This window comes from Chiloscyllium punctatum, chromosome 43 (assembly GCF_047496795.1).
Source record: "Chiloscyllium punctatum isolate Juve2018m chromosome 43, sChiPun1.3, whole genome shotgun sequence".
Taxonomy (NCBI): Eukaryota; Metazoa; Chordata; class Chondrichthyes; order Orectolobiformes; family Hemiscylliidae; genus Chiloscyllium; species Chiloscyllium punctatum.
The window spans coordinates 31648829-31660431 of record NC_092781.1 but is presented as its reverse complement, the minus strand read 5'-3'; positions in this window follow the sequence as shown (position 1 = coordinate 31660431).

Here is an 11603-nt window from a genome sequence, read left to right as displayed (position 1 = left end):
GACTCTAGACACACAGACATGTGATGAACTCTTCAATGGTCTCTGAAAAGGCCAAACAAGACACTCTATCTTATGAAACTGCTCCGAGCTCTTAAAGGATAAAACTGGACAGAACATCCAGCCCTAGCCTCAGGATTGAAAAGGGAACGGGAAACACAGTCCTGTTGACTCTGCAGAGACCTCTTTCCGAACATCTGCGAACTTGTGACAACAGTTACAGAGCATTCCCACAAACCGCACAGAAACATCAGGAATGTAATAGGCCATAAAGCACATTGAGCCTGCCCCATTCTAGTTAATGTCGAATATCTCCTCAATGCACTTTCCCCACACACTGTATACATCCCTTAATGTGATTAACCTTGTGGAACTATAAAATAGGAACTGCGGTAGTTCCTTTGGTCTGTTAAGTTTGCTATCCAGTTCAATATAATGACGGCTGACCCTTTATTTCTACACCATACTCCTGCTCTCTTCCCCCACGCTTTCTTTGTCTAGACATCTTTATTAGTCTTTAGTGCCTTGTCTTCCACAACCTTATGTGAGAGAGAATTCTCAGGCTCACCAGTCTCTGAGTTCAGACATTTATTCGTATCTAAATGCAATGTGACCTGTCTGTACCTAATACTGTGGCCCCTTCGTTTAGACGTCCCAGCCAGAGGAATTATCATCACTGTTTCCAATCTATCTAACCTTATCAGTATTTTACATATCTCCCTGAGATCGCCACTCATTTTCCTAAACCCCATGGAATACAGGCTCAGTCGCCCCAAACCCTGCTCCATAAAAAGTCTGTCATCCCAGAGATCAGTCTGGTCATCCTTCGCTGCACTCCCTCAATGTCAGGTTTGTCCTTTATTAGGTACAGAGACCAGAACTGCACACAACACTGCACAATGTTCTAGTTGAGGTCTCACCAAGGGCCTGTACAGCTGCACTGAGACACCTTTACTCCTGGACACAAGCCCCCCTGAAATGAGGGTCAACACCCCATTTATCTTCCTGACTGCTTTATGCTCCTGCAATATTGATTTCAGTGACTGGTGTACAGGGAAATCCCAGATCCTTTTCAATGTTGCAGCTCCCCACATGGTGGGCCTGTGTAAACTGGTCTGTGTGCCAGTGTATTCCCTGTAATGGCTTCTGTCTTCAGAACTCACTGCCCTGCATGGAACTCAGAGGTCTGTCCAAACAATAACAGAAGAAAAGTGCAGTTCCCTTCATAGGTCGACATGTCTCAAACAATCCCTTTTCCGATGGTTGGCTGGAATTTTAGTGTTTCCCAACAAAGTAGACAACATCGCATCTATCCACACTGCTCTTCATCTGCCACATGTTTACTCATTCACTCCATTTTTTTCAATCACCTTTAATTTTTTTCACATCATCCTCACTTTCCAAAATCCTAGTTCCGTCAGCAGACTTGGAAACTTTGCATTTGACTCCCTCAGCGAGATGTTTGAGATGTATTGTGAATATCCGGCGACCCAGCACCAATCATTACGATGCCTCATGAGCCTTCCAAACTGAAAACCATCCATTTATTGCTACTCATTGTTTCCTGTCAACACTCCCATTTTTACACCATGTTCATATATTACCCCCCATCCCATGTGCTTTTATTTTGCACACGAGGATTGGGACTCTATTAAAATTCTTGCTGAAAACCCAAGTTCAGTGCCTCTATTATTTTTTACTGCAATTAATCTACCAGTCAGTTTCTCAAATATGTTTCCCATTTCATCAATGTGCGTTGATTTTTTCCTATGCCCATTATTTTCAGTTCCAATAATTACTCCAAGTTAGTTTATTTACTAATTTAATTCTACATCATTTTCTCGTCAGACTCAGGTTTTCTCCTATTGCTGGGAAGGCTTTGTTTATGTATTTTTCTGTGAAGGCAGAAGTGAAGTAGTTGCGTCATGTTTCTCTGTTCTCCATTCTCCATTCCCTGGTTTCAGACTGAAAGGAAGCTGAAACTTTGACAAAAAGGAACAGCTGCTGTCTATTCACCCTGTCCATGCCCATGGTAATCTTAAACCTGAATTACTTACCCACCCAACTTCCTCTGCTCCAAAATAAATAACTTGAGCTTACCCAGCCTCTCTCCACAGCTCAAATGATCCATCCCAGGGAACATCCTGGGAAATCTCTTCTGCACCTCATCCAGTACAATCACATCCTTCCTGTAATGTGGCTCCCAGAACTGCACACAGTCTTTCATTTGACCTTACCGAAGTGCTTTATAAAACTCGGATAATCTTTGGGTCAATGAATAAAGGCTTTATCTGCAGTCATGCTGAACTCATCAATTATCATATCCAGTCACATTCAGGGATGTGTGGAGAAGCACGCTCTGAGCTTCCTAGTGTGGTACCATTCTTTGAGTACTTCCCTGTCTGGTTCCTTCTTCCAAAGTGTATCACCTCATATTTATCAGGGTTACATTCCATCTGCCATTGATCTGACCATCTGACCATTCCATCTGTATCTTCCTGTAACATAAGACCTTCCTCCTCACTGCCAACCCCCTGGCCAATCTTTGTGTCAAACACAAACTTACTTATCACACTTCCCCCACCCACCTCACATTCACATCACTAATGAATACCACAAATAATAAGGGACACAGCACTGATCTCTGCAGTACACCGGGGAAACTGGGCTCCAGTCACACAAACACCCTTCTACCATGAAGTTGAGTTTGGATGCAACTTGGCAATCACTAATAGGCCCTACATGTTCACTGGTTGTTCTGTTCAACTTGATATACGAGAAGAATATCTGGGGATTCTCCTTAATCTTGCCCTGCCAACAGGCTTCCATGCCCCTGTGTTAGTCAGTCCCCTCCGAGGGAAGAATTTCCTCCTTATTACGGTCTTAAATGGCATATCCCTTATCCTGTCATTATTTGCCTTAAATATAGAGTAGACAGCTAGAGAAACATCCTGTTTATTTCCACCTCATCACATGTATCATAGATTTTTGAAAATTCACTGTGATCACCTCTCATGCTTTGAAACTGGAGAGGTCGCAAGACAAATCTCCCCATCAGAAAATCTTGTCATCTCAGGAATTAATCTGGAGAATGTCCATTGCACGTTCTCTATGATCAGTGTATTCTTTCTTAGATTAGATCACCAACACTGCACTCAATAACTCAGGTACACTCTCAACAACACTCTATGCAACCGCTTTATGACGTCTTTACCTCTATTTTCCGATTCCCTTAAACAAACTCCAAGCTAACTTTAACTTTCCAATTACACGTATTCCTCCAAATACCATTCACACTAATTGCATTTACGAACTCACTGTGCGAGTTATGGAGGCATAGAGATGTACAAAATGGAAACAGACCCATCAGTCCAATCCACCCATGTCTAGCAGATATCCCAACCCAATCTCGTCCCACCTGTCCGCACCCGGCCCATATCCCTCCAAACCCTTCCTATTCATATAACCGTCCAAATGCCTTTTAAATGCTGCAATAGTACCAGACTCCACCACATCCACTGGCAGCTAATTCCATTCACGTACCACTGTCTGTGTGAAAAAGTTGCCCTTTAGATCTCTTTTACGTTTAGATTTTTTAAAGTGTGGAAAGAAGTCCACACTGACCCGGCAAAGCGCTACCCATCCAGACCCATACCCCTACATTTACCCTTTAATCTAACAATATGGGCAATTTAGCATAGCCAATTCACTTAGCCTGCACATTTTTGGATGGTAGGGAAAACCCACACAGACATAGGGAGAATGTGCAAACTCCACACAGAGAGTCCACACAGCCTGAGGAGGCAATTGAACCCGAGTCTCTGGCGTTGGGAGGCAGCATTGCTAACCACCGTGCCACCCAACATCTTTCTCCTCTCACCCTAAACCTATGCCCTTTAGTTCTGGACTCCCCGACGCCAGGGAAAAGACTTTATCCATTTATTTTCTCCATGCCCTTCACAATTTTTTACATCTCTCGAGATCACCCCTCAGCCTCCAACGCTCAAGGTAAAACAGCCCCAGCTTGTACAGCCTCCCCCTTTACCTCAAATCCTCCAACCCTGGCAACATACTTCTAAATCTTTCCTGAACCCTTTCAATTTTCACGACATATTTCTGATAGGAAGGAGACCAGAATTCCACGCAATATTCCAACTGTGGCCTAACCAGTATCCAGTACAGCCGCAACATGACCTCCCAACTCCAATACTCAATACTCTAACCAATAAAGGAAAGCATACTAAACGCCACCTTAACAATCCTATCTACCTGCGACTCCACTTTCAAGGACCCATGAACCTGCACTCCAAGGTCTCTTTGTTCAGCAACACTCCCCAGGACCTTGCCATTAATTGTATAAGTCCTGCTAAAATTTGCTTTCCCAAAATGCAGCGCATCTCATTTATTTGCATTAAACTCCATCTGCCACTTCTCAGCCCATTGGCCCACCTGATCAAGATCTTGTTGTACTCTGAGGCAACCTTCTTCACTGTCCACGACACCTACAATTTTGTTGTCATATGCAAACATACTAACGATACCTCTTATGCTCGCATCCAAATCATTTATGTAAATGATAAGAAGTAGAGTACCCAGCACTGATCCTTGTAGTACTCCACTGGTCACAGGCCTCCAGTCTGAAAAACAACCCTCCACTTCCACCCTCTGTCTTCAATCTTTGAGCCAGTTCTGTATCCAAATGGCTAGATGTCCCTGTAATCCGTGAGATCTAAACTTGCTAACCAGTCTCCCATGGAGAATCGTGTCGAACTCGTTACTGAAGTCCATATAGATCACATCTACCGCTCTGCCCTCTTCATTACTTCTTCGAAAAACTCAATCAAGCTCGTGAGATATGATTTTCCACGCACAAAGCCATGTTGACTATCCCTAATCAGTCCTTGTCCTTCCAAATGCATGTACATCCTGTCCTTCAGAATTCCTTTCAACAAGTTGCTCACCACCGAGTTCAGCCTCACTGGCCTATAGTTCCATGGCTTGTCCGTACCACCCTTCTTAAACAGTGGCACCACCTTTGCCAAACTCCAGTCTTCTGGCACCTCTGCTGTGACTATCAACGGTACAAATGTCTCAGCAAGAAGCCCAGCAATCACTTCTCTAGCTTCCCACAGAGTTCTATGGTACACATGTTCTGGTCCTGGAGATTTATCCACTTTTACACGTTTCAAGACATCCAACATTCCCTCCTCTGTAATATGGACATTTTTCAACGTGTAACCATTTATTTCCTGACATTCTATATCTTACATATCCGTTTCCACAATAAATGCTGATGGAAAATACGCGTTTAGTATCTCCCACATTTCCTGCAGCTCCACACAAGGGCTGCCTTGCTGATCCTTGAGGGGCTCTAGTCTCTCTCTAGTTATGATTTTTTCCTTAATGTATTTGTAAAAACCCTTTGGATTGTCTTTAATTCTTTTTGCTAAAGCTATCTCACGTCCCCTTTTTGCCCCCCTGATTTCCCTCTTAAGTATACTCCTACTGCATTTATAATCCTTTATAAACTGCTGTTTCTTTGACCTTTTGTTTCACCAACGTTCCAAAACAATGCAAGAGCATACAAAACAGTAATTGCTGTTCCTGGAATTAGAGGAAATCACCTCCAACACCTAAAATAACTCAAAAAAGAGCAGCTCTTACAGACAGAAAATTTTCCCGCCCTGGCCTCTGAAAATCCAAACACACTACTTTCACTAGTTGACTGTGGTCTCTGCTGCAACAAAAAACTTCAAATAATTCCGAAGTTTGTCAGGCATGATTTCTCTTTCAGAAATGCACTGTGACTCTCTGCAATTTTGCTGTTCATATCTAAGTACCCAATATCACATCTTGTATAATGGTTTCCAACTCTTTCCCTACATATGTCAAATTAATTGGTCTTCAGTCCTCCACATTATCTCTTCTTCCCTGTGTACATAGATGGATCATGTTTACTACCTTTCAGTCATCTACAATGGCTACAGCCTTTACAGGATCTGCAAGAAAATAAAACACAGTCACCGATAGTTCAATTAATATGCTGTTTTATTTCTGGTATTTTGATATGAAGTATATCTGGCCCATCAGACTCAGCAATGATCAATCTAGCTCCATTTTCAAGTACTACCTTGTTGCTGATATGAATTGACTTTATCTCTTCAGTTCCACAAGTCCCATGTGATGACTTGACACGGAGAGTTCCTGGCAGTTTCTCCATGAAGACAGATGCAAAGTAGCTGGTTAGGTTCTCTGCCATTTCCTTGTTCCCCACAATAAATTCTCCTATACCTTACAAATTTCCACATTTGGCCTTACTTTTGTTTTCTTTGATGTACGAATCGTAGATTCCTGTTTCCTGTTTGTTTGTATTCATGTTCTTTTGGATTTCCTTAACACTTTCTTCGTCCTTATTTTCAGAACAGTGAATCTCTCTGTATGTTCAGGTTTGCACAATATCTGGAATTCCTCTGAAACTGCTTCCTTAGATTTAATGGAATCATTAATTTCTTACATAAACCATTAATGAGTCCCCTTCCCTTTCGTTGGTGTTTGTAACTTAGTGATATGTAGGTATTTTTCAGACTTTACAGTATTTCTATCACTAACAGCCAATGTTTGTCTCACACTAAATGTCATATTGTATTTTTCCAATTCACTTGACCCTCTAGCCTTCGGGTTTCCATGATATTTGAGTGTAATGTTCAAACATTCCATATTGCTTGCAGGCGCCATGTAAAATGCAACATATTAAAGTCACGATTGCCCAAAAGCTGCCTCAGAGCACGGAAAGTAATTAGTCCTTCAGACTACACAACACCACGCCCGAAATAACCTGCTCTCTACTTTGGTTCACAACATACTCTTCAGCCTACCTCAAATGCACATAAAATTGATTTTTCACAGCATTAGCCATTGTTTGTGGGCAGCACGGTGGCGCAGTGGTTAGCACTGCTGCCTCTGAGCGCCAGAGACCCGTGTTCAATTCCCGCCTCAGGCTGTGTGGAGTTTGCACATTCTCCCGGCGTTGTGTGGGCTTGCTCCGGTTTCCTCCCACAGTCCAAAGATGTGCAGGTCAGGTGAATTGCCCATAGTTATAGGTAAGGGGTAAATGTAGGGGTTATGGATGGGTTGTACTTCGGCGGGTCGGTGTGGACTTGTTGGGCCGAAGGGCCTTTTTCCACACTGTAAGTAATCTAAATTAGTTAACGCAGTTTAGATGCAATTTTTGATTATTCAGTATTACTGCAGCACCCATGATATTTGCATATCTAATTTATCCAAGATAATGAGAGGCATAGGTAGAGTCGATGGCCAGAGACTATATCCCAGGGCAGAAATGACTAACACGAGGGGTCATAGTTTTAAGCTGGGTGGAGGAAAGTATAGAGGGGATGTCAGAGGCGGGTTCTTTACACAGAGAGTTTTGAGAGCATGGAATACGTTGCCAGCAGCAGTTCTGTAGGCAGGGTCATTGGGGACATTTAAGAGACTCCTGGACATGCATATGGTCACAGAGTTTTGAGGGTGCATACATGAGAATCAGTGTTCGGCACAACGTCGTGGGCTGAAGGGCCTGTTCTGCGCTGTACTGTTCTATGTTCTATGTAATTTCCAGAGAATCGGATGCACAAAGTTGCACTACAGTTTTGGTTTCGATATGTAAGGCACCAATGTGTGTTCCTCCTTGTTGTTTGCAAGGTCCATACAAACTGATTCTGAAGAAGCTGTGGAATGTGCTCTGTGGTGCTATTAGTGATAGACGTGAACAAGACATTGGGGAGGCTCACCCCGATGCTGAGATGATCTGAAGAAATGCATATCGATTCAGGACAAGCAACAATAACCTTCCCCGCTCGGCCAGGACAAATGTCTCCCTATTCTCTCTACTCCCTCACACTCTCTGCATATCTGTTACAGCACCTGCCCCCGAACAAGACTCTTGCTACACCACTCTCACCTTTGCATGCAACACTCCCTTTCCTTCACTCTCTCTGTCACTGAAAGCAAATCGAGATTGAATTTATTTTATTGCCAACATTCAACCAGTGAGACAATTTGATGCTGGGGACATAAAATTGCGAATATTTGGAAAATTAGGGAGGGAGCAGATGCTATCGAGACGGAAGAAGCCTGGGGATCAATCATCTTGCTCCACAAGAAGTTAGGAAGTACTCACTAATCATATATATTTTGCATATGAAACATATTCACAGTAAACAGAAATACGACGACCCAGGGAATTCAGCAGCCAGAAGAGTAATATCACAGAGGACGGCAGTGGCTGTGTGGTTGTGAAATTAAGTTGATGTAATCTTCGTTAGTGTCTAATTGAAACTGCATATTGTTAGAGATTTGGGGGCAGTTGTGGGGGGTGGGTTGATTAAAGCTGTAAATAGTTGTGGCGTAATGTTCACTTTTACAGTTAAAAATAAATTGGCGTTATTTTCTTTAAATAGTGAAATTTGGGAGTTTTCTGTCACTCATATTCTAATAGATTCCGAGGTGAGGTGAGCTCTCCTGGGTGTTTGGTTTAATTAACAGAGGCGTTCACCCCCAAGTCGTAACACTTGCAAAGACCAACAGAGAGCAAAAAAAAATGAAGTAAGGAGTGAGAAAGTTAAATATGAGGTAAGCAAGCCAGTCATGTAAAGAAAGACTGTAAGAGCTTCTTTCTATACATAAAAGGCAAACAAGAGGCAAAAATGGGCATCTGATCGATAGACATTGACACAGGAGAGATAGTAATGTGGAACAAGGAAATGGCTGAGGAGCTGAAAAATTACTTCTTGTCAGTCTTCATGATTGAAAACATGAGTAATATCCCAAACATTGAAAAGACTTAGTTGTCAGACCTGAGTAAGGTGGCCATCACCTAGTAGAAGGTGCTGGGGAAACTGAATTGCCTGAAGGTAAGTAAATCACCTGGACCAGATGGACTCGACTCCAGATTTCTAAGGCAGATAGCTGATGGGACGGGGGAGGCGTTGGCGGTGATCTTTCAAGAATCTCTCGAATCAGGGAGATTCCCAGAGGACTGGAAAATCGATAACGTGATACCCCGTTTAAAAAAGTAAAGCAAAAAACCGGAAAATTACATTCTGACTAATCTATACTTGGCTGTGGGTAAGATCCTGGAATACATCGTGAAGGATCAGATTTCTGAATACTTGGATGTTGGTAAAGTAGGACAAAGTTACCATGGTTTCATCATGGGGAGGTCATGCCTGGAAAATCTGCTAGAAAACCTTGAGGATGTAACGATCAGGTTAGAACAATGAGAGCCAATGGATGTCATCCACCTGGACTTCCAGCAGGTCTTTGACAATGTGCCGACAGGAGGCTACTGAATAAGGCCGGGGTCCATGGTGTTAGAGGCAAGGTGCTATCATGGATAGAAGTTTGTCTGTCTGGCAGGAAGCAAAGAATGTCGATAAACGTGTCCCTCTCAGGATGACAGTCGGTGACAATTGGTGTTTCATAAGGCTCAGTGTTGGCACCACAACCTTTCACTTTATACATTAACGATCCAGATGAAGGATCTTTAGGCATTCTATCTACGTTTGAAGATGAAACAAAAATAGGTACAGGGACAGGTAACGTCGAAGAGGCAGGGAGGCTCACGAAGGATTTGGCTAGGTTAGGATAATGAGCAAAGAAATGGCAGATGGAGTCAAAGTGGGAAATTGTGGGAACATGCACTTTGTTAGGAAGAATAAAAACATGGACTACCGAGAAAATGCAGATGTCTGAAGTGCAAAGGGACTTGGGAGTTCTACTCCAGGCCTCTCTCAATGTAAACTTGCAGGTTGAGGCAGTAGTTAGGAAGGAAAATGCAGTGATGGAATTTATTTGGAAAGGATTTGAATGTAAAAGCAGGGATGTACCTCTGAGGCTCTATAAGGCTCTTGTCAGACCATATTTGGAGTACTGTGCGCTGTTCTGAGCCCCATATCTCAGGAAGCATGTGCTGACCTTGGAATGGGTTCACAGGAGGTACATGGGAATGGTCCCAGGAAGGAAAAGCTCAGGATAACAGCTCAGGATCCCAGGAATGAGAATGGTTGAGGAATCTGGGTCTGTTCTTGATGGAGTTCAGAGGGATGTGGGGGATCTAATTGAAACATGCAGAATACTAAATGGCATGGACAGTATGGATGGTGAGAAGACTTCCATTGGTAGGAGATTCTAGGACCCAAGGATACAACCTTAGAGTAAAGGGAAATCCTTTAAGAACGGAGGAGAAACGTCTTCAGCCAGAGAGTGGGGAATCTATAGAATTCGTTTTTACAGAAGGCAGTGGAGGTCAGGTCATTGTGTCTATTTAAGATAGAGGTCGTTAGCTTCTTGAGTATCAAAGGGATCAAGGGTTACAGGGAGAATGCAGGAGAATGGCTTTAAGAAACTTGTCAGCCATAATTGTATGGTGGATCAAACTCGATGGGCTGAAAGGCCTAATTTCTGTTCCTATATCCGATGATCTTGTGGCCGTCAGCCACAGTCTATTGCTACCCTCTCTCTTACTTTGTCCCTTCTGACAGGAAAATGTGAGAGTAAAAGCTCCCTGAGTCAACTTCACCAAACTTGGAGCATTCCTGTTGAGGATTCATGGGAATCGCTCCACTGATTGAAGGAAAGGAAATTCTGCCAAATCCAACACTTCCAGGAAGAAGTCTCATTCCAGCAGCTTGTTTGTGTAGAATAACGTCGGAGACAGAGTATCAGTTGGGACGCATTATCTCTTTTACATTTGAAATGAGTTCAACTACTATGAAACTCTGGAAACCTTTTCCTATTCTTTTTCATCTTCAGACATGTGTGATTGTGTATGTGTCTGTTCGTGTGTGTCTCTGTGTCTCACATTTTTCGAGAGACTGGTCTAGGTTACACTTCAAACCTGTTGTAACCAGTTGACAAGTGGGGCTGGAAAAGGACACAGCGACCCTCCAACATTTGTTGGAGCAGAAATGAGAAATTCGCAAGGGCTTTTCAAAAGGGAATTCTCTTCCCCAGAAGTTTCAGCTCAAGATGGAAGCTCAACACATCACTTCCAGCATAATTAGACATGATCCATAAATGTTGGCCGATCAACAACACCCAAATTCCATGAACAAATCTAAAATGATAAACTGCTGCAGAATTAATTGGATGGGAACAAGACTGATAGATAAATGCCAGTTGCCTTCCAGAAATGTGTTGCCTGTGTAGTTAGGCTTTGTACAGTTCCCTAGTATTGTGCCTGGATGCTTGCATTTATTCAAAGTTGTGTTTTGCAACATTTGACAGACATGCGAATGGAGGAAAATTGTGGACAGACTGAAAAGTACTGCACAGATCATAATCATATCAGCCATGATCTTACTGTCTGACCGAGCAATGACAAAGTGTCTAATGATCCATTCCTGCTCTTCAGTTCTCTGTTCCTATCTTCCATTCAGTCCTTAAAACCACTTGTATAGGAGCAGATGGAGACCACTTGCTCCAAATACCTTGTTCGCAGTATTACAGGATATCATTCAGTCCCTCAACACTGTGTGATTTGGTGTGGATTGGAAAATGTGATGGGAAATCCAAGCTGTGTATGAAAGTGGTGGTCCCACCTCTTT